The 26,012-nt window shown below is 47.7% G+C and overlaps 1 protein-coding gene across 2 annotated transcripts in view; it reads left to right on the plus strand.

Annotated features, from left to right (window-relative positions):
• EZH1 (enhancer of zeste 1 polycomb repressive complex 2 subunit) overlaps positions 1-26,012 on the plus strand; it is an 834,444-nt gene that overhangs the window by 390,203 nt on the left and 418,229 nt on the right. The window lies entirely within an intron of this gene.

Raw genomic sequence — 26,012 nt, forward strand, 5'->3', positions numbered from 1 at the left:
CTGTTTTGGATGTCCACGAGTAGGAGATTCTTTGCACAAGTTCCTCCCTCAGTGGGGGAGGGATGTTGAGACCCAGTATTTCTGATTTAGTTATATTGACTTTAAAGCCTGAGACAGAGCCGTACCACATCATTTGAAGGGAGGGGTTGGGGTCTGTGATGGAGAGAATCCATTGTCATCAAAGAGATTGATTTTATGCTGAGTTCCTCCGAATGATACGCCCCTAATTTTATTGTTTGCTTTTATGTATGCTGCAAAGGGCTCCATAACGATTGCGAAAAGCGAAGGCGCCAAGGGACACCCTTGCCACATGCCTCTGCTTAGGTTAATGGGGTATGTTGGTGCCCTGTTAATTAACAGCCGTGCCGTTGGTTTGCATAGTTGGAGAGTACCATATGGCACATTCTAGGTCCAATGTAGAACTTGACCAATACCTCCCTCGAGAACCCCCCACTCCACCCTGCCAAAGGCCTTTTGTGGCATCTGAATCCAGGAGGAGGCAGTGTGATTTGTTCCTGCCAGATTTGTCTAAGGTGTAGAACCCTCCTTATGTTATCCGTTGTACTTCTTCCCTAGATAAAGCCTAATTTATCAGGGTCAATAAGGGTAGGTGTGACCTTCTGAAGCCGATTGGTGAGGATCTTGGTAAAGATCTTGGAATTTAAGTTCAATAGGTCTATAGGATGAGCATTGGTTGGGTCTTTGCTAGCTTTAGGTATTAATACCACCTGTGCTTCTTTCATTGAGTCAGACATTTTGGCCCTGTTCTTTATGCAGTTAAAAACCTCAGCCATGGGTTTCGCTAGCACCTGATTGAATGACCTATAGAATGTGGCCGTGAAACTGTCTGCGCCTGGATTTATTTGTCTTCAAAGTTTTTATAGCTTGGAGAACCTCCTGGGGCTCAATTGGGGAGTTCAAAGGGTCCCTCTCCCCTGGAGAAATTTGTTTTGGCTGCATCCTTTTAGGTAGGAGAGTATATGCTCAGGTGCTAAGCCATAAAGACTGCATATGGAAACTAAGGCACAATAACCATATACCCCAGTGACACGTCAGACACAAGGTTCATTTTCCAAACAAGTCTGGTTTATTCCAAAGTATTCTCAGTAGGTCGACTGGGTCTCAACGCCTCACGACGTGTGTTCCCAAACGCAGTGAGATGCGAGAGAAAGCGAACAGCGTTCAAGCAACAATATATATACATTAAACATAATCTTTATGAAGGCAATTCGATCTGCCCACATGTCATACAGGCTAGGGTTCAGTGATTGACAATTATGACACGTTATGACAAGTCTTCATTCAGCCTAAACATAGTTATTCTAACAAAGGTAGCAGAGACAATTTTCTGTTATGGGGAACAAGGAGCTTCTGGCTCAGCAAGGATATTGTGTTCTCAGCAGGGAAAACATTCCTTATTACGTTATCTGTATGACTTGGGTCATGAGCTAAAGGTCAGATAGTTCTGAAGCAGAAAATACCATTCTCCGCGAAGGAGCACTGCAAAAAGAATATAATTCATGTTTTAACTGCCTTTTACTACAGCGTTTGCAAGACAATCCGGCACCTGGCCTGCTGTTTAGATGAGGCTTCTGCTCGACTTCAAGGACTTAGTGAGAGAAAAAAACAATGTATTTCTCCAGCATGGTGTCTGGCATGGATTCACATGCTCATGAATATTCCCCATCAGGCCGGGAATCCTCGGTAAAGAAAAAATCAGTATCAGTTTCGTTTCTGATCTGTCTTTTTATTTTTTTATTATTTTTTTATTTGTTTATAGTTCAAAGAACCTTTACAAAATAGCACACAAAAAAAAACACAGAGAGAAAAGAAAAGAATGTTCACAAGACCAAACAGAATACAGAACATCTCATTAAAATTATAAAAATAGCACAAAGCATTAGCACAATTTCTATATGAGAACAACCCAATAAAAACATGATTTTAACACTGAAATAACGAAATCTGTTTCTCAATTACTTTCAAAAACTCAACCAAGGCAAAGATTAATGCTCTCTCATTTCCTTGCATCAATCGAGTCCAAAGAGATATCATACAGTCTTCGTAATTTATATTTATGAAACGTAGAAAATGCTTTGTACGTATATCTCTAAAATGTGGGCATTCTAAAATTAAATGTTTTAGAGTTTCCTTCTGTTCGGTACACCTCGAAAAGCGACACTTAGTGACGCCTAAATTAGTTCCTACAGTTCGCCAGAATTTTGTTCGTTCAAGGGTATGAAATTGATTTAATCTAAATCTCATGTAATACATTCTAATTTTATTACACGGAAACATTGCTATATAATCACAACAATCATCTCTTTTGTGAAGGAATTTTGCATATTCCTTATAGGTACTCAGAGTTGATATTTCATCTAGAGTTTTACACCAGTCGTTCGCAAACAATTTATGTTTAACATAGTTAGGACGTATAAGCAAATCATCATTATCGGTGCCCAAGTTATTTAAAGTTTTGGCCATGGTTTCAAGGTAGCTGGTGAATGAACTAGATGAGCAACCCTTTGTAAATTCAAAAAGATCCTGATATAAAGAATTATCAGGATAGTTAAGAATTTTGGAATAGTTTGAGAGAGCCCGCCAGGTAAACCTAGTGGACAAGGAAATCAGTCCCAACTCATGTCTAATAACACAGTTCGGGATTGATATAGATAAACATAAGGCTCTCTTCACTAAAGTACCCTGTATGGAATCAAGTTGCCTATGCAAATTACTGACACAAATATCCATGGCATATAGAAGAATAGGCTCAACCTTCAATGTAAGAAACTCTAATAGCGGAGTCATTGAAAACTTACACAGCTTATGAAAGATAAATTTCATCTGGCTTAATAGTGGTCTGGCTTTCATCTTTATATATTCCACCCATAAGTTTATGCTATTCGCACTGCTCAGGCGATATCCTAAATAAGTAGAATCTTGTAGTTCACACAGACGAGTCTCCCCGATATTCCAGTTGAACTTCTTGAGTTTCTTATTTGATTTAAAAATCATTATACATGACTTGGATGGGTTAGGTCGAAGATTATGTTTGTACGCAAAATCTATGAATATATTTAACTTAGCCTGAAGACCAGCAGGAGTTAAATCGAAAAAGATGAGGTCATCTGCAAAGGCTAACCAGTGTATTCTTAATGAGCAAAGTCTTGCTGGTATCGTGAGTGTAGATTCCCAAATTTTATCTATATCAGAAAGATAAAGATTGAACAGCAGGGCTGCAAAATTGCAGCCCTGTTTCAAACCAAGATGAAGTTGCACTGGTTCAGTTAAAGAACCACCCTGAGTTAGACGAATTCTACAAGATGTATTGGTGTGGAATTTCTTGATCCAATAATTCAGATATTCAGGAATTCCAAACTTACGCATTTTGGTCCATAAAACATTGCGCACAACAGTGTTGAACGCAGAAGACATATCAATGGATGCAATGTAAATTGTGCTCAGTTCATTCTTATTCACTCCGGCAATCAGATGTTTCATTATAGTTGCATTTAGTGTTGTTCCCATTTGTCGTCTAAATCCCACTTGGCATTTCGAATATATCTTATAAGTTACTAGATGTTTATCAAGCTCATAGATAACTAGTATAGCGAACACTTTTGCCGCCGCATTTGTTAGCGATATCGGTCTATAATTCTCGGGCAATCGAGGGTCGCCCTTTTTATACAATGGAATAAGAATGGAAGTAACCCATGAAGACGGGATAGTGCCACTCACTAAGATACCATCAAACTTAATTTTTAGGATCATACTCCAAAAAGTTGGATCGGACCTATATACGCAAGATGGAATCCCATCGGGACCAGGGGCACGAGAATTAGATAGTTTTTTGATGGCCCACATAATATCAAAAGTAGTCCATACAAATTGTATATCAGTAAATAATAACTCTACTTCATCTTGGTTTATTGCAAAGCATTCTGGTAATTCATATTTTTGTTTAACATAAGCTATCCAAGTTTCAGCGTTGATTAAAGATTCATTGCATAAATCCGCCTTATCCCCTTTTTTTAGGGCAGCCCAGATATCTCGGGAATTTCTACTACAAATAGCTTTAATCATCTCACAATTTTCTTTGTTATATTGCTCTATATGTGCTCCCTTTACATTAAATTTGTATTCTTGGATTATATTCTTCTTTTTTAGTATGTAGAGTTTGACAGGTAGTTTCGCTAATTCTAGATTTCGTATATCATGATTTTTATTTCTTTTCAGAATTTTAATCTTATAATTAAATCTGTGTTTGTGATTAGTCACAATAGAAGCTTGTTTTATTCCAAGTTTTATAAGAGTTTCTCTGTTACACTCATTTATCATCTGATTTAAACATTCTATAGAGTATAATTCCGGCATTAAAGGATTGACCACATGTTTTAGATGGTTTGAAACATTCTCCACCAATCTCTTACATAAGGTAGGATTCCATCTAAGTGATATATTTTCTCTTTTCGTCTCTAAGGCTTGCAAGCCCTGATTAGCATGCCATTGATTCGTAACCATAGAAGTGTTAAGAGTAATGGGGGCATGATCACTATAAATAATGTCCCCAATTATAACAGATTCAATGCATGGTAACAACAAATCAGAGACGCAGAAGAAATCAATCATTGATGTAGTATCGCCCCTTTTCCAAGTATAATTGTTAGAATCCATAGCGAACTTCACAAACGACATACCCCAGTCATCAAAATAATTCCGATATGTATTTCCTCTCTTAAAGCTATTTGAATTTGCCTGTTTGTGGTCTTTATAAAACACTGGTGTTCCAATACAATGTGAATTAAAATCACCACCCATAATAATGTCGTATTCGGGGTAAAGTGTTGACGCTTGGTCAAAACAACAATCTATATCATCAAGTATGTCCAACAAATTATACTTCAAATGATTACAATATACATTCACAACTAAAATAATCCTTTTGTCCTGTTTGTTTAGATTCAAGAAGACCGCTATAACATGTATGGATGAGTATACCAGAGTTATAGTGCAGGCGATGGAATTACTGACAGCAATTGTTAACCCACCAAAAGGTCTTTCTTCAACCCCTTTACTAGCTGGAGAACAATATGAACAATAATCAGGGATAGCAAGTGGTTCAATTTTCATTGTTTCTTGAAACAAGAAAATTGATGGCAATTTAACAAGAGTGGGCAGCCAAGTCTCAATGTTTTTAAATCCACATGAGTTCCATGACAGTACTGTAAGTACTGTCTTATCCTTTACTTATGAAGTAAATAAGTTAGGACTTGCCGCAAATAACGTTTTCAATAGTGGTTCCATCCACGCCATTTCCCTATTTGTTCGAGCAGTCGTTAATAACTGGGAAATACACATTTTTTGATTTCCTGTGCTAGATGATAATTCTCCATTTGTATTTTGCTCAGAAAGTACGGATTTTTGATTATCAAACAAGAATTCTCCTGCCAATTTTTCATCATTAAATGTGAATAGCAAGAAACCCATTTCATGTAGTTCCCTTCTAAAAGACCAAATAAGTTTCAGCACATGTTCAGAAAATAAATGACATGTCATACGGTAATTATTAGTTGGAGCCAAAGAAATACAGTCAATATCACTAGACGCAATTATCCTTAATGATGGAATTGTATATAGAAGATCCAAGAAATATCTTCTATTAATACGTGCATCGCCTAGAATTTCTTGCTTACCTTCCAGGCCCAACATATTAATGCATTTCTTGCTATTTACCATAGTGTGGCAGGGCAAATGTCCAGTAATCTTACCCTCATTAGCATTTTCTGAACCATTTAACTTTACCGTATGATCATCTAGATTCAACACACTTTTCAAATTGATGTGGGTTTCATTATAATGCCTATCTGCAAGTTCAGATGAGTTAAGTTCTCTGCATAAAGGGATACTTACAAATGATTGACAAAACGAATTGGGCTGGGCAATATTTTCATCAACGCATTCTTGGGACTTCAAAGACTGGTTAGTTATTTCAAATGATGGGATACTAGCTTTTAAGGCATTAAGCACAAAATCATGCGCATTCTTTACATCCTTATTTATACAAGGCAAAATTTGCTTAGTTTTTTCATTAATATCACCAGTCATCGCACATGATGGGGTTCCAGATTTTTGTATATTCATCGTAGACTCATAAACATTGATTACATCGTTATTTATGCATGGTATTAGTTGAATATTTTTTTCATGCGTATCATAAATGTCACTATTACCTTCTCCCAAATACTGATGAGGTAAACTCTCAATATGCAACTGTTTATGAATAGTGGTAAGCTTTCCTCCGCCGTTTTGGATAACTGGTGCGTTACCCATTGTCATAGTTGTCTCAAAGGCCCTCATTACGACCCTTGCGGAAATTGACTGACCGGACCGCAACAGCGTAAATAGCGTTTCCGCCATTGCACGAAGGAGCAAAGTGCGGCTAATTACGACCCATCGGGCACGAGCATTACGCCATGGCGGAATCCGAAAGGCTGCGATGGCGGAAATGACCCCAAAACGGCCCTTACCGCCGCCGTACGCTGCACCAGGTGCAATACCGCCACCCATCTTAGCGGTCACCGTAATGAGCGGGCACCGTAATGAGCGGGCACCGCAAATTACGGGCACCGTAAATATACGGAAACGGAAGTAAAAGCATGTGGCCGGAACGGGAAACAGCACGCCGCACAACTATAAAATCCGAATCCCAACACAACCATTAAAAATCCGACCCTGACACACATCCCAACCCGTTAGCAACCCCAGTTAAAAAAATAAATATGGGAAAGGTAGCCAAGAAAGCGTGTGATCGCAAGCGGCAGGTCCACTTCTCCCGAGAGGAACTGACCGTGCTGACCGAGACCCTGCAGGAAAATGCCGCCGTCGTCTTCTCCAGTCAAATGACCAGGACGGCCCTTGCCAACAAGAAGGCCATATGGGCCCTTGTGGCACAGCGCGTAAGTGCGGTGGGGACAACACCCCGCACGCCACAGCAATGTCGCAAGCGGTGGGACGACCTGCGGATCCGCGTACGCAGCATACTTTCTGCGAACAGGAACATCGCCACAGCTACCGGGGGGGGATCAGAGTCGCCCATCAAGTTGACCCCCTGGGAGGAGATCTGCGCCTCCACCATAGGAATGGAGAGCATAGAGGGAGTCGGAGGGATGGAGAAAGGAGTGCCGACATCCGGAGAATCAGGTAGGTTTGCCAAGAGAAACAATGCGAAATCCACAAACCACGAACATGTGCAGTACCATGTGACCCCATAGTGCAATACATACTTTGCCCTGACAGCGCCCTCTAAAAGTCAGAATGAATAAACAAATGAATCAAGATGCCATAAACAACCCCTACATGTGCAGCATGCACCCCCTAACTGCAGGCAGCCAAATGAATGCATCCTCAATCCACACGAAAATGAGACCACCTCCAAGGCCCAGTCCCATATCAGCCTCATGTACCACCCCAATGCATTTGATACGTTGCCATTCCAAATCCGACAGACCCATAACTAACGCTCGCCCCTCTTTACTCCACCACAGGGTCCGATACCAACGACGAGCTGCAGGACACCCCTACCAGCACGCCTGCAAAGAGGGCCAGGACCAACGTCCCAAGAGCCTCCACCTCAGGTGCAAGGATCAAGACACGGCAGCAGCAGGAATCAAGTGCCAGCACACTGGAGGGGACTGCAACAGGCACCCCAGCAGCCAGCAAGTCCACAACCCCAGCACCACAGGTCCCCCCAAAGAACGTATCTGATGGCACTGCCTCTGGTGGTAGCAGCACCATAGGTGACACAGCTGTCATGCCAGCATGCTCCGACACGGAAAACAGTGCTGGCGACGTAGGTACCATCCATGACCTTTCCCAATCCCCCTGCATGTTCCATCCCCTACACCATGACGAAACCACGCAGGGGCACCCTGAAGACGACGACTGGCCAACCCCCACAAGTCCTGTGCCAAGGCAACATGTGTTGAGCAGCCCCCCTGTCACACCACCGCAAATGTCCATGGCCCAGCAGAGGCAACAGTCCCTCGACCTGCTGATCGAGCAACAGCAGGAAGCGTCCACGCTACTCAAGGACCATGCAAATGAATGCGGGGGTTCAAGGGCAGCCATGGAAACATCCACCGAGACACTCAGGGCACAAATAGAGAAAAGTAGTGAGAGCCTCAGGGGAGAAATGGAGAGAAGCACCGAGAGCCTGAGAGCACAAATGGAGAAAAGCACCGAGAGCCTGAGGGGGGAACTGCATGCGACGTCCAAAGACGTTTGTGCTGAACTTGCTGCTGTGCGCCGTGTGCTCTCGGAGCTCTCACAAACCCTCAGAGACATGCATGGACGCGAGCAGGCAGAGACGTCATCCGTGGCAAGTTCCGTCCAGGGCAGCCCCCAACGCAGATCTGGCAGGAACCTGCGCTCCACGGGCAGGGGTGCCCCTGATACCCGTAGAGGGGGCTTGCAATAGCGTCTACCCACGGGCAGCATGCATATCTGGACACTGGTGTTGGGGGGGGAGGAAGTAGGGTGGAGGGGGTGTGTTGGGCTTCACTGGGTGGCGGGTCCATAGGGTGTATGAATCAAATCACATTAACAATACAGCACTTCATTATCATCCAATGACATGTGTGGACATTGATATTTGCGTACGAGGCCTTCATAGGCGTACAGTCCACTATGTGCCTGTACTACACACACACAGTGCCACAGGTCCCCTTTCCGTGTAATAGGCACCATGCGTGGTTGCTAGAAGCATGCATCTATGATGCTCTGTCGGATTGCACGTGCATCCTGTGCCTCATGGACTCCCTGGGGTGCCTCCACATCCCCACCCTCATCATCATCATCTTCAGGTGCATGCAGTACAGCGTCAGGGGGCATGGGCACATTCCTACGTATGCACATGTTGTGCAGCATGACACATGCCATGACCATCTTAGAAACCCTCTCATGGCTGTACATGAGTGCCCCGCCAGACCTGCTGAGGCTGCGGAAACGAGCCTTCAGTAGGCCGAATGCCTGTTCAATGACCACACGGCTACGTGAGTGGGCATGGTTGTAGTCCTCCTCATGCTGGTTCTGTGGGTTCCGGATTGGTGTAAGGAGCCATCTCTTCAGTGGATACCCGGCATCACCTGTATGGGACGAATAAAGGGTGTCAGTGGAATGATAGTGCTAAGTAGCCCCCCCCCCCCTCCTGCAAGGTCATTGACGCATCAAATGGGCCACGATGTCATGCATGGAATGAGACTCACCGAGTAGCCAGGATCTGTGCCCTGCGTGTCGCTCCATGTAGCGTGGTATTCTTGTGTTCCTCAGGACCATAGAATCATGGGTAGATCCTGGAAATCTGGCACAACAATGCGTAAAGATCTTGTTGGAGTCACACACCATTTGCACATTGATTGAATGAAATTGTTTCCGGTTGCGGTACTGGACCTCCATGGCATGTGGGACAACCAATTCAACATGGGTGCAGTCGATGGCACCAATGCAACCCGGGATGCCGCCAAGTGCATGGAATCCCACCTTTGCGTTGGTAATCTCCTGGTACGTGCGTGGTAGTGTGATGTGGTCGTCGGCGTGCTTCAGGAGGGCATCGTGCACTTGGGAGAGTGTCCGTGAGAACAGTGGCTGTGAAATGCCATGCAACTGTCCCACTGTGTGCTGGTAGGTGCCTGTGGCCAGGAAGTGGAGTACAGACACCACCTTCAGTAGGGGTGGGATGGCGGTTGGGCTATCTATCATGCTCACGAGGTCAGCATGTGTCATGTCCACAATGGCGATTATGGTGTCCCGGTCCAAACGGTAGAGGGTGTGGATCTGCTCAGCAGTGAGGTTGAACGGATCAGCTCGGAGGCGTGGGATTGCGGGCCGCCTGCGTGGTGGTAGTGGCAGTGCTTGTGGGCCTTGCTGACCCTGCCTTGCCCTCCTCCTCCTCCTTCTCCTCCGTCTCCCCTGTGCGCCCGGTTGTTGTACCTGTTGTTGTTCGTCGTCTTCTTGTAGTTGTAGCACTTGCAGTGCTATCTGGTGCCCCAGGCCCAACATCGCTAGTCCTGCCGGTAGCATTTTGGAGTGGGAGTGGTTGTGGGAGGGGTTTGGGTCTGCTATATATGTGCTGTCGGCCTGTATGGCCTCCACCTGTGCTGATTGAATGAATCTGTGGCAGATGCAATCCCTTCTGGCCGAGCACGTCCCGCACGTAAGGCTGCATTTGGCCGCATGGCATCTTGGGATTGGAATCATGTATCAAATCCCGATGGCAGTGTGATGTACTTTGACTGATTTTCATGCTATGCTCCCATTGTTACACATGCTATGATTGCAGCCGCTTACATACCTGTAAAGAGTCAGTGGTATGTAGGGCTCGATCGATGGCCGACCCTCATGCAGCACAGTATCGTACTTCACCGACGGGCGTGGCGTCCCATTTGTGATTGCAGCCAGTTAGCATTATGACACACAGCCGCACTACATTGATGTAATTGTGAATGCAAGCGTTCACAGAAGCCTTTTCGACGTAATGTTGCAAGTGAGGAATTCGAAGGCCAGGATTTTTGGTTGCGAAGTAGCGGTGAGGAGACGCCCACAGGTCTGCCTGGAAATGTAACGTTCTATTGTTGAATGTCCTTGGGACAGGGCCCATAACGAGCAAGCAATGAATGACATGAATTGAATGGGATGCGCAATAGCGTAGTGGACGATAAGGCAGGACGTTCCCAAGTCCATCTAGCTTCACGACACTACAGATCCGGCCAGGAGCACAGTGGTTTTTGCAGACTGCATTACGCACAGACGCGATGGAAGTTTCACATATTATGTGAGTGAATGTTCATGCGTTTTCATTGCGGGATGAGGGAATGATGAATGGATGCATGGACAGATGATTCCATTTAGGGTCTGCCATGTACATGTGTTTTTTGATTCAATCCCCTTCCCCTGCGCTATGTGATGCAAGGCTGCCATAGTGGGACTTACGTCTATCTGCCCTTGTCGGATCCTCCCTGTCTCGACGCGCCTTCATACACTTGTGTCTAGGCACGTTACTAATCCCATGTCATGGGTTCTATCTTGACGGACGCATGCACAGTAACCGACGTTGCCAATGGTGTATTAACCTCGATTGGTTTCGTTATGTATCGATACTGATTTAGGGGTGTGTATATTCATTTGGAGTGGGCTAGCATGCATATGGGTGTGGATTTGGTGTGTTGAATGAAGATAGTGATGCATCATGTGTCATGTAGTGCAATCGGTTAATTTGTGTTTCATTTTGGTGACAGGTATCTCCTGCCCTATTGCAGATGCCATCTGTACGCCACTCCTCCAGATGGTTTTTACTCTCGACACCTGCTGCTTCGGGTGAATCAGTGGAGCAGCATTACGATCTTATGGGACGATCGCCAATGGGCCACATGCCCTTACGCTGTTCTGGTGGCTAGGTGCAACATTTCGGCCTTTCAGCTGGACTAGTGCCTGCCTCATGGGACGGACCTGCGGTTCTTGCCGCTTCCATGTTGCCTTTTGGAACGTTGATGTTGGCCCTGTGTGCCATGATGGTACAGGGCGTCACACAAGTGGAAGCTGGTCAATTATTGCAGATGCAGCCCTCGGTGATGATGGATGTTTTGGTGTTATTTTACAAATTGCTGTGAGGCCTTTGTCATTTGGATGTGCATTTAAATTGTATTCCGATATTTGGCGTGTTGCGTTATTCTTTGCAGGTGATGTGGCGATTTTCGATTTGTGGCGGTATGTATTGCGAGATGATCTGCATTGTGTTCCGCCTTCTGAGTTGAGTTGTGTGGTACAGTACTGGCCGCTTTTGCCTACGTAGCACAGTGTGGTCACGGATAGGGGCTGCCATTGTGACTGTTTACATGATGTGCTGTTCAGGGGCGGGGGATTGGCTTTTGGCCGACTGGTGCCTGTCAGCCAGGTCGATTGATGGTATGATGGGATGTTCAGAATGTGGCTGGTCACAGGTGCCTGTGTTTGCGTGCGTTTGTTGGAGGGGGACTGGGGTCATGTCCATTGGAATAGCTTCTGTATTCATGCCATCTGTGCCCTGCAGCTCCCATCGGCCCCTCTTGGGATGTGCCTGGCTGCTCAGTCACTCTGCCAACTTGTGTGGTACATGCTTCTGCTGATGGTTGGTTTGTTTACTGGCAAGAGTACAGGTCTGGTGCAATCCCCCTCAGGATGCTGTTTTGGATGTTGCCTTGCGCTGGTGGCAAGCGATGGGGGACTACTGTTGTTTTGTGTCATGTGTTCTTGATTTCCATTTTGATGTCTTGTACCTTCACATGCCTGTGCTGCATCAGTACGGCTATGGTGAAATGCCGTACATGGATGCCCACTCACGGGGCGCTTCGAACACCTGCATGCATTTCTACGTTGGCATGCATGGGTGAATTGTAGATTTCACTGGTTGCATGGTGTGAGTACATTGCGCCTGCCAGGAGTTGTGCAATGTGGCCAGGGAGTGGAGTACAGGCACTCAGTGGGCCATTTACGGTTGGTTCACGATGCCGTATTTCTCGCCATGGCGGAATGGTCCATTCCGCCATGCCTGATGGCGTTAGGTACATGTCCGCTAGGGTCGGAATTGGCGTACCGTTGCACCATGGTGGTGTTTGCGGTTTGGCATGGTGCGCGCGCGCGTGCTTAGTGCAGTTAGCGTTGGCGTTCACTACGGTGTCGCTAATGGCTTCGTACTTTGCGGTGACGGGTCATAGTCGCACCGAGCGCTTTTCGATGGCGGTATTGCATTTCCGCCATCGTTTTCCCCTTTCCGCCAGGGTCGTAATGAGGGCCAAAGACAGGTTTTTTCAAGGTTTCAGAGTACAAAGACGGTGCCATTTTCGGCAATACAACAAAAGAAGATTTAATACCTTTGTTCAATACAATAGGTGAATTATGAGATTGACCATTTCTCTTTGATGTCTGTTTTCTACATACACTTTTAAAGTAGGTCGGCAGTATTTTTTGAGTTGTCTGTACTTCTATTTCATCTACTGTTGTTTTAACGGGATCAGTTGGAGCATCAGGTATAATTAATGAGTTTACACAAGTTGAATGTACTTCAACATTAACCATTTTAACATGATTGTTTGAAGTAGAAGGCTGTATTGTATCTATTGTCTTTATCGCCTCCATATTCTTTGCCCCAAGGTGTGATTGGCATTCTACAGAAAGCTGTTCCACATCAATCACATCTTCCCCCCCGCTTTCTAATAACGCAGAGATTTCTTTTTTTGATTTTTTTCATTTTTTCATTGGCAGATCTCCGTTTTTTTTCAGCACGTTTAACACACCGTTTTTGATTTTTGCGAAATCTTCTAGAAGAGTAGCCTTTATAGTCAATGTCACTATCGACAATACCATCAGTGTCTTGTCCTTCTTCTATGAGTTTAATTAGGACTGAAGGGCTATCAGCAGTATTCCCACTTATCTCTGGTAATATATTAGGGGTTGGAGGTTCAATTTTATTTTTAAGTTCAATTATTGTAGAGCTGATAGATCCTAGTTCACCTAGGAGCAAGTCAAATCCTTTAAAGGGTTGATTGGCAAAACCTTGAAGAAAAGAGTCATTGATTTCAGTTTGTGTGCTTTGTTCATGACAAATGATATCTTTGGCCTCATTGGGATTTTTTACCCCTACATTAAGCCCTTCCAAAGCAAGAATAAATCCTTCCATCCTTATCACTTTGGACATAATCTCATTCATAGAATATTTTATATCCCTTAATTCTAGGTGAGTGACATCATGTCCTTTGTCCAACAGATCCAATATCCGAATTATCACTGGGAAAGTGAATGGTTCTTGGTCCTTGGAAATAGGGGATGAATTAAGTTCACTCCCAATATTTTGTGGGTATGGAACATGGAGATCAGGGCTTATAGGAGGTTCCGAGTGAGAGGCATTATCTAAAGCTATATCATTTGCAGGTAACAATGGCAGATGTAAGTTTGATGGTAAATATACATCAGAATTATCTGCATTAATATGCGAGTCACGATTTTTTGTTATTAGTGGAGTCAATAAACCGATAGCCTAATACGGGAGTCCAAATCAGCCAGAGTTTCGAGATCTAGATTACTATTACAAGGCTGCGATTCATTAGTAGTGCCTGGAGACAAGTCATCAGGCTTTTCTGATTCTATATTCAGATCAGCCAGATGTCTTGTAATATCCATATCGGCAGTACTCAAGGAAAATGCCCCATTATTAGTTTGGTCGGTAAGATTAGAGGGGATCGCCATTTCTGAGCATTTTCTGCTCCTCAGACCACTGGCCATCATATATGATGACAAAATAAGTGCCCGATAGAATAACTCACTTTTTTATTTTTTATTTTTTTTTATTTTTATAATGATCACAGAATAGCTATGGATTTTAAATAGCAAGATCCTACCTAGAATACAATAGAGGACTCTACAGGTGTACTAACATAAAAAAAGAACCTATATTTAGTCCAAGATCAATCCACGGACGCCCTCCCGCTCACCCAAACAGCCTTGGCACTTCCCATGCACTTCCGGATGCGCGTGCGAGATGCGCGGGCACCGGAGATGATGTAGGGAAGACGCGATCTGCAAGTGGGCGGGTCGGAGGGCGGAGCTAGGGGGAGAGAGAAAAAAAAAAAAAAAGGTTGGCGCGTATCTACAGAGAAATAAATGCAGAAGTTGCACACAAGTCCAGCACAAGTCCAGCAGATCTTACTAAAGATCTAAACAATGTTGGTTAAGGTGTTTCCACACACCTCGCGCTTCCTCTTGCCGACGGCTTCACTCGCGGCATCAGACGAGGAACGAAAAGCGAGGAAAAGCAATCGGATGCCGTAGAGCAGCGGTCCCAGCCAAACAGCCTTGGCACTTCCCATGCACTTCCGGATGCGCGCGCGAGATGCGCGGGCACCGGAGATGATGTAGGGAAGACGCGATCTGCAAGTGGGCGGGTCGGAGGGCGGAGCTCGCGCTTCCTCTTGCCGACGGCTTCACTCGCGGCATCAGACGAGGAACGAAAAGCGAGGAAAAGCAATCAGATGCCGTAGAGCAGCGGTCCCAGCTAAACAGCCTTGGCACTTCCCATGCACTTCCGGATCTGTCTTTCTCAGTAGTAACCAATCACTGGTCTCTGGGTCATATTGCCCCCAGCCAATGACTGCCCTCTCCCTAAGCCCCGCCTCTGGCAGCCATCTTCAGAATTTTACCACTCGCTCAAGTGTTGGGAGTCCTCGTATTTAGCTCTCGAGCTTTTGCTGCGTTTTCGCGCTTTTTCAAAGAGAATTTTTAATTTTTCGGTCAAATAGAGCCTCAAGCTCCACCGTCTCTACATCCAATTAACGGGTATCCATGTCGGATTTTTTTCTACGCCCCTCAAGGGTGAAGATTTCGTCGAGTTACGCTTCTTGGGGGATTCCAGAGGTTTCTGCGGCCTACCCGAACATTGCCCAGGAGAAAGGAAGCTCGACGCCCGGAAAGCTGTTGAGGGTTTGCCCTGGATGCCAGCTACAGAATGTGTTCAAGGAGGACGAGCATTCGAAATGTCTCTACTGCCTTCATGGGGACAAAACGAACGTGGAGAAGGACTGTGCGTTTTGCAGGAACATGTTGGAACGGACCATCAGGGACCGACACCTTCGTCTCTCCAACTGGCTGGAAGGAAGGAGTCCGTCAGGTGAGAAGAAGAAGAAGCCCAAGCGGTCTTCTAAGTCCTGTGAGGGCGCCCTGGCGACGGGGGCCCAACAGAAGGCAAAGCACCGCGAGTCTGCAGGCACCGAGAGCGCCGAACGGTCGGGCTCTTCGGCTGCCAGGCAGGGCCTGCCTTCCACGGCACCATCAACCACGAGCCAACGCTGTGGTTCGGGGAAGAGGAAATCCGAGAACCCGGGTAAGCTTCTGGAGAGGACCCGGTCGATCTCGAAGGATTCGGCCGAGGGGGAGTGAGGCGGTGACCCTCCCCCCAAGGTGAAGGCCTCAAGCACGCCTAAGGCGGTGAAGGCCTTGATTCACCCGGCCAAGGCCTCTATCGAGGGAGTCGCGGCGGCCCTGGCGCAGCCTGTGGAGGCTACACCAGTGGAGGCGACCTCGGGGCCCAGAGTCTCCCTGCCTCTGCGGAGGGAAGTATCTTTCAGACCCATTGAGAAGACCCCCGTGAAGACCCCGGCGGAAAAAGAGGGGGGGCCGGTGGCCATTGTGGACACGGACACAGCATCCGAGGAGGAGCTGGTAGAAGTCTTAGAGGGCTTCGATGAGGGCGTCGAAGAGGCCCGTCCCCATGGGAGGGATCCCGACGAGGGTGACGACGAGAGCGACGGCGGCACCAGCGAGGGTCCTAGTCGCCTATCGCTTCCGGAGCTGCAGGATAACTCGGTGGCCATTTTGTTGGCAATACAATCTTTATGTTTGCAGATAAGGACGAGATTGCCCTTACCACCGACGGAGGAGCCGGAACCAGGCTCGACGGAGGAACCAGAGCCGGGCCCGGCGGGAAGTCCCCCGAACAAGAGAATATGGATCCATCCAGCCCCGCCTTCTCAGCCCTCGCGGCCTGCTCGGCCCTTACCCACGTCCCCCGTCCCTGGGGATGACACAGGAACGGACACGGCCACGAAGGGTACCGACGACGACGGCGGTGAGGATGGGACGGAGCTCCCATCGCCAGCCCGGGCCTCCCCGTCCGACGAGATCGGATGTTTCCATGCAATGATCGCCAGGGCATCTGAGCTTTTTCAGCTCTGCCCCGAGGAGAAGAAGGAGGAAGGTTTCCTTTACCAACGGCGCGAGGCCAAGAGGAAGGCAGTCCTCGCCGTGCCTCTGCTGGATGACATCTGGGACGAGGGTCTCACCCTTCTAAAGAACCCGTCTACGACGCCTGCCAAGAGGGATCAGTACGAGAAGAAGTACCGGGTCCCCGACACGGCCCCTTTTTGCCTTAGGGCATAACCGACCCCTGACTCGGTCATCTCAGCGGCGGCCAAAAAGAAAACGGGGGGGGGGGCATCGGCCTCAACGTCAACTTCACCGCCTGACGGCGAAGCAAGAAGCTGGACGCAATGGGACGACGAGTTATCTCGTCGGCGGCAACAGCGATTAAGGCGGCCCGCTACGACAGGGAGTTATGGTACAAGATCACCCCCCTGTTAAACTTCGTACCGGATGACAAGAGGACCGAGGCCCTGGAGATCTTGCGAGAAGGCGAAGTCGCGTCGGACCACGCCATTACGGTGGCAACGGACATTGCCGACACCGGTTTCCGCCAGCTAGGCAACGGCGTTTGCCTTAGACGACGAGGTTGGCTCAAGGCGACGGATTTCCGCCAGGATGTTCAAGCCAAGGTGTTGGACATGCCGTTCAACGGGAACAACCTGTTTGGGAAAAACGGTGGATGAGTCCCTCCAAGCCATCAAGGCGAACACGGAGACAGCTAGGGCCCTAGGCGTTCTCCGGCAACGAAGGCCGTCTTTTCGGAGCACCGGAGGCATGCAGGGTGCCTCCAAGGGATTCGGCGGTGGCTCCTCTACATACCGCCAAGCGGCCCGCTCCCCGTAACACGAAGCCTATAGAGGACGAGGCAAGTCGGGTGGGCCCTGCTGTCGTCGCCAGGGCGACCAAGGCGGCAAGGCGTCCTCCAAGCAAGATCGAACCGACAGCGGCGTCGGGCCCCCAGCGAAGCACCCCGGTGGGAGGCCGGCTGGCGAAGTTCGTCAGTGTGTGGGAGTCCATCTCCACCGACCGTTGGGTGCTGGACGCCCTGGCCCAGGGGCACGCCCATGAATTATAAAAAAAAAGTACCCCCGCATTCCACCCATGGTCAGGAAGGAAAATCGCATCCCTCAACTGCTAGTGGAGGTAAGGGCGTTGCTCAAAAAAGGTGCCATCGAGCTCGTCCCGAAGAGGCTCCGGGGCTCCGGAGTATACTCAAGGTACTTCCTAGTGAAAAAGAAGACAGGAGGATGGCGCCCCATCCTGGACCTGCGACGACTGAACAAGTACATCAAGGCATCAAGGCACAGAAGTTCCGGATGGTCATCCTCCAGCACGTGCTGGGACAGCTGGAGGAGGTCGATTTTCTGTCGTTGGATTTGGAGGATGCGTACTTCCACATCCCCATTCTGAAAGGACAACGAAAGTTCCTCAGGTTTGTGGTCCAAGGACGGCACTACCAGTTCAAGGCCCTCCAGTTCGGATTGAAGTCGGCACCCAGGGTGTTCACCAAGTGCCTCGCACCGGTGGCGGCGCGGCTGCGCCTGCAGGGGATCCACGCCTACCCCTACCTGGACGACTGGCTCATCCGAGCAAGGACAAGGGAGCTTGCCGTGGATCTCACAGCAATGACCGTCCAGCTGCTCACGGACCTGGGATTCTCCATCAACTTTCCCAAATCCCACCTGGTCCTGTCGCAAGTCGCACTGTTTCTGGGAGCCAAGCTCGACACAGTGGCGCGTTTGGCCTCACCGTCGGAGGAAAGGACGAAGGCCATCCTGGGCAAGGTGCAGCGTCTGCTGGCCACGGACGTGGCCAGGCTGAGGTCCATCAAGTCCCTCCTCGGGATGATGACCTCCTGCATATATCTTGTGCGCCTGTGCAGGCTTCGGATGCGCCCTCTGCAAGAGTTCCTCGACTCCCGCTGGATCCAAGCGACAGGCAGCTTCGAGGACAGGATCCCGCTCGACAAGACCTTCCGACGAGCGATCCGGTGGTGGGGCATCCGCGCTCATCTGACGGCGGGCACATACTTTCAGACCCCATCCCACCAGATAACGGTGACGACGGATGCCTCCCTGGAAGGGTGGGGAGCACACACTGGAGAACTTCACGCGAGAGGCCTTTGGCTCCCGGAGGAGAAGACGCTCCACATCAACATACTGGAGCTCCGTGCAGTGTTCTGGGCCCACAGGTCCTTTCTCCCGTCCCTCAAGGGCAAGGTGGTGAGAATCTTCACCGACAACACCACCACGATGTTCTACATCCGGAAGCAGGGAGGAACCAGATCCCCAGCCCTCTCCAAGGAAGCCCAGGATCTGTGGCATTGGGCCATCGCCCAAGGGATGTTTCTGGTGCCCTTTCATCTGGCAGGGATAAAGAACACCATCGCTGAGTCACTCAGCAGGGAGCTGCGCTCGTGCCACGAGTGTGAACTACGTCAGGATCAAGTGGATCGACTCTTCCGACGATGGGGAAAACCGCAGGGAAAACCGCAGAGCGGCCTGTTCGCGACGGAGACGAACTGCAAGTGCCAGAGGTTCGCCAGCAGGTTTCCCCAGCTGAGGATCATGGGCGATGATTTCTCGTTCCTCTGGGACGGCCTGTTCCTATATGCGTTCCCTCCGTTGCCGTTGCTGCTCCGACTCGTCAACCAGCTCAAGAGGTCCCGGTGCAGGATGATCCTAGTCGCACCAGCGTGGCCGAGACAGATCTGGTTCCCGGACCTTCTGGACTTGTCAGTGTCCCCACCAGTCAAGCTGCCGACGGACGTGGATCTTCTCTCCAGAGAAGGAGGCGCCATACTTCATCACGACCCAGAGTCGCAGCACTAGAGTTTGGAGGGTACGATATCCCAGCTGACTGCAGAGAGGTCCTTGCAAAAGCCAGGGCGTCCTCAACTCTCAAGTGCTATGGACATAAGTGGAAGAGGTTCTCTGTCTGGTGCCGTGCACCAAAGATTAACCCTGTACGGATTCCGGCCCCTCAAGTGCTGCCGTACCTACTGTCGCTGTCCAAGGCTGGACTGGCTCACGCCTCCATCAAGATACATCTGACTCCCGATACACCAGAACCACAGGACGGGCGTCCTTGTGGTCCCATCGCCTGGTGAAGGAATTTATGAAGGGACTGTTCCGATCGTTCCCGCCGGTGAAGACCAGGCTCATCGGGGCACCATTCGAGCCCCTGCATTCGGTACCGTTGAAATTCCTGTCGTGGAAGACTGTGTTTCTTGTGGCCATCACCTCCGCACGGCGAGTGGGAGAGATCCAGGCCCTATCCTGCAAGCCTCCATACTTGACTTTTCACGACACGAGGGTGGTGCTGAGGAGGCACCCCTCTTTTATGCCCAAGGTGCCGTCGGACTTCCACCTCAACGAGCCCTTGGTGTTACCTGTTTTCTTCCCGTCACCTTTGTCACCGGCCGAGAGGACTTTGCACTCGCTGGATGTGGCTAGAGCGCTGAAGTTCTACGTGGACCGCACTAAGTTTTCGGAAGACATCACAGCTTTTTGTGAAGTTTGGACCTGTGAACCAAGGGAAGGCTCTCTCGAAGGCTTCCATTTCCAGATGGCTCTCCGGCTCCATCACGCACTGTCATCGGTTGGCTAACCGACCGTTGCCTGGCCGTCCGAGAGCCCATTCGACCAGAGCTATCGCTGCTACCACGGCGTTCTTGTCTGGTGTGCCCCTGCTGGACATCTGCAGGGCTGCTACGTGGAGGTCAACACTGTCAGGTACTGTCAGGTTGGAGTGTCATATTCTTTTACATACAGTAACATATACTCATTTACATTGGGTCAGGGGAGACATTGGGTAAGGGGAGACACATATTTAGTATAGAAAGGTTTTGGGAAGTTATTATGGGTTATATTTTTAAACAGCCAATTTTGCCCTTAACCTTCATTGCAGTCTATGGAAAATGCCCCAAGCCAAGATGGAGGTTCTCAGTCTAAATTCTAATTGGCTGGAGATTGTTTATAGGGAGGACAGTGAACATTCTAAACTGCCTTTCATCGTCTTTGCCCAGCTGAGAGGTCGTGTGCTATGCTGCTCCTGCTTAACTTGTTCAGGGGTGTCAAGTTTCAAGCAGTCGAGCGGCATCTTTGAAAATATAACAGGAGTCGTTTATGGAGTTTCGTGGAGACACAGGACAGGAGTGAGAAATTTCCAATTTTCTGAGAAAAGAGGTTTCCAATACTCTATCACGAGATAAGTGACTTTCCATGTTTTGATGAACTTGTAAAAAGGTTATATTAATTTAAAAGGATTGAAATCGCAAACTCTTATCTAAAAACTGTAGCGCGTACGTTTGTTTTCTTTCCTACGTATCATTTCAAACTAGCGCGTGATTTTTCCGTTACCTTGAGCCTGCGCGAGTGACTCTGCGCGTGAGAGTGTAGCACGAGCGTGAACTTTTGACTTGCATTTTCTGTTCATATACGCGAGGGTTTTGCTACGTGAGTTCGCGTGTGTATTTTATTACGCGTTTCGAATCTGCGCGTGCGCAAGAACAAATCTATGTGGAGCTTCTGTGCGAGCTCTCAGAAGTGTCACGTGATAAAATAAAAGTGCGTGTGCTTTTTTCCCACGATTTGGTTTCTGCGCATGTGTGTATTTTTTCGTGGGTTGGACTTTAGCGCAAGTGTGTTTAACTCGCGTCTTGGACTTTAGCGCGTGTGCGTTTTACCCGCTATTTGGATTTTCAGCGCGTGTGCGTATTTCCCGCGACTTGGAGTAAAGCGCGTGTTTTTTCCCGCGGTTTGGATTTTCAGCGCGTGTGCGTTTTACCCGCGGTTTGCATTTTTAGCACGTGTGCAGGATTTTTCCACGTGAAGATTTCATCGCAAGTTTAAAACCGTTCAAGAGTAAAAGACACTCTAAAAAAAAATATAAAAAGAAATACAAGAACTTAAAAGAACTTCCTTAAACTTATTTAAAGAACTTAAGACTTTGTTCAAGAATCTTGAGGTTAAAAAGACGAACTACAAAGTTAAATATTACATTCATGGACCTACTGAGAAGGCTGAATGATCTTTAAGATTCTGGTCAACAAGTAAGGAAGTCTTGTCTGCTTATCACTTCTCTGGGCATTCTGAAGAGCAGTACCAGGTATGGTTTTTTTGACTATTTTGGTAAAGGATGTAGAGTTTTAAGGTTAGTATAGTAACCCTTTGAGTAATGAGGTGTATTATGTTTATGTTTTTAACTACAGGTGAAGAACCAGTTAGTCGATAGCTTCCAGCCTGGTGTTTGTTAATTTGTCCCTTCCCCCTTTCCCCTGGAAGTGAGGTAAACTGAGCGGTTATATATATTATCAGCTCAGAGTGCCACATTTTGGGTGGATTGTCGGGTGTTCAGCAGCTTCCGCAGACACCAGGATCTCAGCCTGACAGACACACACCTTCACGAGATTCTACTGTGTCGACCGGGATTCCTGTGAGGAGTCCAGGGTCGGCCAAGCGGTGCTGCACAACCTGTTCGCCTAAGGTGAGCCTAATGAGGAGGTAAGAACTGCTTAATGTTGAGTTTTGATGTAATGCTTAATGTTGAGCCTTTTTTCCACCTCCCGTTGGTTGTGCATGTGTGTACTGCTATGTATTCTGTATTCATGAGCATGTGAATCCATGCCAGACCCCATGCTGGAGAAGGAACAAGTTACTTACCTGTAACTGTTGTTCTCCAGCATGGGTCTAGCATGGATTCACATGCGAACCCTCCCTCCTACCCCTCTACGGCTCTTCACTTGGTCATACTGCCACTTTGCATGCTACCAAATCTGAAGATGGCTGCCAGAGGCGGGGCTTAGGGAGAGGGCAGTCATTGGCTGGGGACAGTATGACCCAGAGACCGGTGATTGGTTACTACTGAGAAAGACAGATCAGAAACGAAACTGATACTGATTTTTTCTTTACCGAGGATTCCCGGCCTGACGATGGGGAATATTCATGAGCATGTGAATCCATGCCAGACCCATGCTGGAGAACAACAGTTACAGGTAAGTAACTTGTTCCTTTTGCACAGTTTGACATTCCTGTCTGTGTTAGTGTTTCAGCGTTCAAGCCGTGGCCTCGCACTGTGTGCGAGTTCAAAGCATAGAATACATTTGCAAATCGTTTTGACAGAAAGGAAAAAAGCAAATGGCCGACATTTCACAAAATGGACGCCCTCTGGTTACATTGACGAATCAGGGATTGCGATGTTTGGCACATGATGCTGTTGGGTTCTGGCCAACATGCTATACATAATATAGGGTCTGCTCTGGTTTAACGAACCCTCCTTTTGGCCGTAAGCCAATAGCATCATAACCGCGTCTTCAGCGGACCACGTGTGCGATTCCGAACTACCCATGCTGCTGTAATCGTCATCAGAAATATTAATTGCCATAAATTATTTAATTTCATTTTCGTGTTGTGCACCTTCACTTAATCTGCGAGAAGTTTTCGTTCTAATTGCATGTACACATTCACTTGTAATATGGGAGCAGAGGACTGGCAGGCACAGTATGCAGCAACAACAGAACATGAGGATTCCAAATATTATAACCAAAATTGCAATTAGTTTCCATCCCATGATCGTAGCAGTTCCCAGAACCAAGTGCTTATATTCAGATTCCAGCCACCTGTAGGAACATGAATTTCAGAACTTAGGACATGCAATTTTTTAATTGCTTCGAATATTGTGGGGGAGGAGTCACTTACGAATACACAGCACACTGACCCCACCAATTTGCATACCCCTCCACGATCAGCCAACATTATATCAAGGACCATTCTATTTTGAAGTGCAATTAATCTGATTGCTTTTTGTATAGAGTATATCTGTAGTTCCATTTATTGTTTTTTCTAACACCCTGGACAGTTTCCTTATATTCCGCGAATGTATTGCTTTTCCCCAAAATGGTATAAATGATTTCGCTATATCCCCTACAATTTGCCCTGCGGTATCATCTCGACGTGGCCGAGATCTAGATAGTTTTGCTATCTCAGAAGTTTTGGAAAGAAATACACCAGGCAGAAGTATACCTAATGACAGGTCCCTTCCCAGGTTCTAGGTAACCATGGGTAGGCCTGATCTCCCCATATAAAACGGACAGAACCTCCTATCTGTAAGGGTTTCTCTTCTTGTTCAAGCAGAGCAATGTTCATGCATCTAGTGAATGTTCCCACCGGGTGGGAACCCTTTTTCCGTAAGCAAAATGGGACAGAACGTGGACTATGATTAATAGTATAAGAGTGAGGCACAGCATCGTTATTTCGTACCGTAGCCATTTTAAAAGTGATTAGGGATTTTTAAGGCCTAGAGAGCCTATCTACTGGACTTGTTGTTACAGTGTTTATTTTGCTTCTGCTTGTAAAATCGGAACAACCCAACGGTTCTAACACCAATCTCTCAAATTCATTTATATTTGTTCCATCAAACTGACAAGTGACACTATCATTTCATTTTCTGAAAAATAGTGCTCTTAATGATGCGTAACAGGCGGTATTAAGTGGCAAAGGATGTACATACCAACCCATTCCTCTTTCCCCATGCTGGGGTAAATGGGAACAAACCCAACAATTGGACCTATTCAAGATAGCATGGGTCACATTCATAATCAATAGCAATGTATTATTATCATACTCTTTTCTATGTCCCACTTCTTGTGAGGGGAGAGGATAAGAGAGCACATGTACTGGGCTGCTCATAGTAGGAGCAGTGGTAGCAGTCAAAGAGTTCAAAGGATGCACAGTTTCTAGATCCCAGAATATTGGGACTAATGTAATGAAAATGCAAAGCAGTATCATAATCATTGACATATTATTCTTTCCGAACCAAGTCTTTCTAGGAACAGGCTTAGTCTCTATTTCTATATCATCAACAGCATTGGTGCAGGAGGGAGCAGGAGCGAATATAGGCATTGGGGGTCATTCCGAGGTTGGAGGTAAGTAACGGTCCTTACTGGTATGGCGCAAATAGTGTGTCCGTGTAGTCAGTATCCCGCTAATAGAGGGCTATTACGACTTCGCAGGCACAAGCTTTGCGCCATGCCGTTAAAGGCACGAAAAATGCCCTTAGCGGCATCATGCATAGCGCAGATAGCACTACCGGCATGAACCAATGCGGCATTAGCGGTGACCCCTAATAACGGTCACCGTAAATAAGCGGAACCGGAAGTAGCATCATCGCACAGGAACGGGAAAGAGCACGGCGGCCATCTTTAAAAACACAATCCATTGCCATCCTCAGCACACAGGACCTGTGGGACTCTGCTGTTTGTTTGTTTGTTAGAAAACCTTCATCAAACACACCACAATCCCCAAGGCCCTTAAAAAGGGAACGACCCGCCAGTGCAAGGAGCGCTTCAACGAGGACGGGTTGGAGATGCTAGCAGGGACACTGCAGGAACATGCTGGGATTGTGTTTGCCAATTGCATGAAGAGGGAGGCCATCTTAAAGAAAAAAGAGATCTGGGCACTTGTGGCACAGAAAGTTAGTGCAGTTGGAAACACTCCACGCACCACAAAAGACTCCCGTAAGCGCTGGGATGACTTGCGGCTCAGAGTAAGGAGCCTACTCTCCGTCAACAGGAGCCAGTCAATGGCAACAGGAGGAGGTGCCAGCTCACCCATCAAGCTGACCCCATGGGAGGACACGTGCGCCAGCATGATTGGAATGGAGGGGATAGAAGGTGTCGGCGACATGGAGTGTGGCGCAACAACATCGGCCGATGGAGGTGAGTGTCCCAAGAAAACACTGTAATGCAGAGTCTGATGAAAGTCAAACAATATGTCAGTCCAAAGAGGCAAGCCATGGCCCAACACACAAACACACTCCCAGCAAAGTAACCGGACGCATCACAGACACATGCAGATGCCTGCAGCAAGGCAGTGCCGTACCTGACACATACCACACAAAGATGTAAATGCCATAAGTCACACAGCATGCAGGCCCCAACAAATATGCATGTCATATAGCATGGGTCTTGGCCAACATGAGTGACTCCATATGCCTGCATAACCCACCCATGTATCAAACAACGTGATCATCCAAACTCAAATGCCTATTACCCTCGATTGTGTGGATGATCAATTGTCCAAATATATGTATGATGCCTATCAAAACATCACTCATGCCGTCCCTCTCTTCGACCCCCACAGGCTCTGACCATGACAGCGATGGCCAGGACTCAACCCCCGCGAAGACCACACCCCGGAAGAGGTCCTGGGATGATGCCAAACGCCCTTCCACCTCCCAAGGGCCAACCCAGGGGCTGCCGTTCACCACCAGTCAAGACACCCCAGGTTGCC

Source organism: Ambystoma mexicanum, chromosome 13 (assembly GCF_040938575.1).
Source record: "Ambystoma mexicanum isolate Mex_15411 chromosome 13, UKY_AmexF1_1, whole genome shotgun sequence".
NCBI lineage: Eukaryota > Metazoa > Chordata > Amphibia > Caudata > Ambystomatidae > Ambystoma > Ambystoma mexicanum.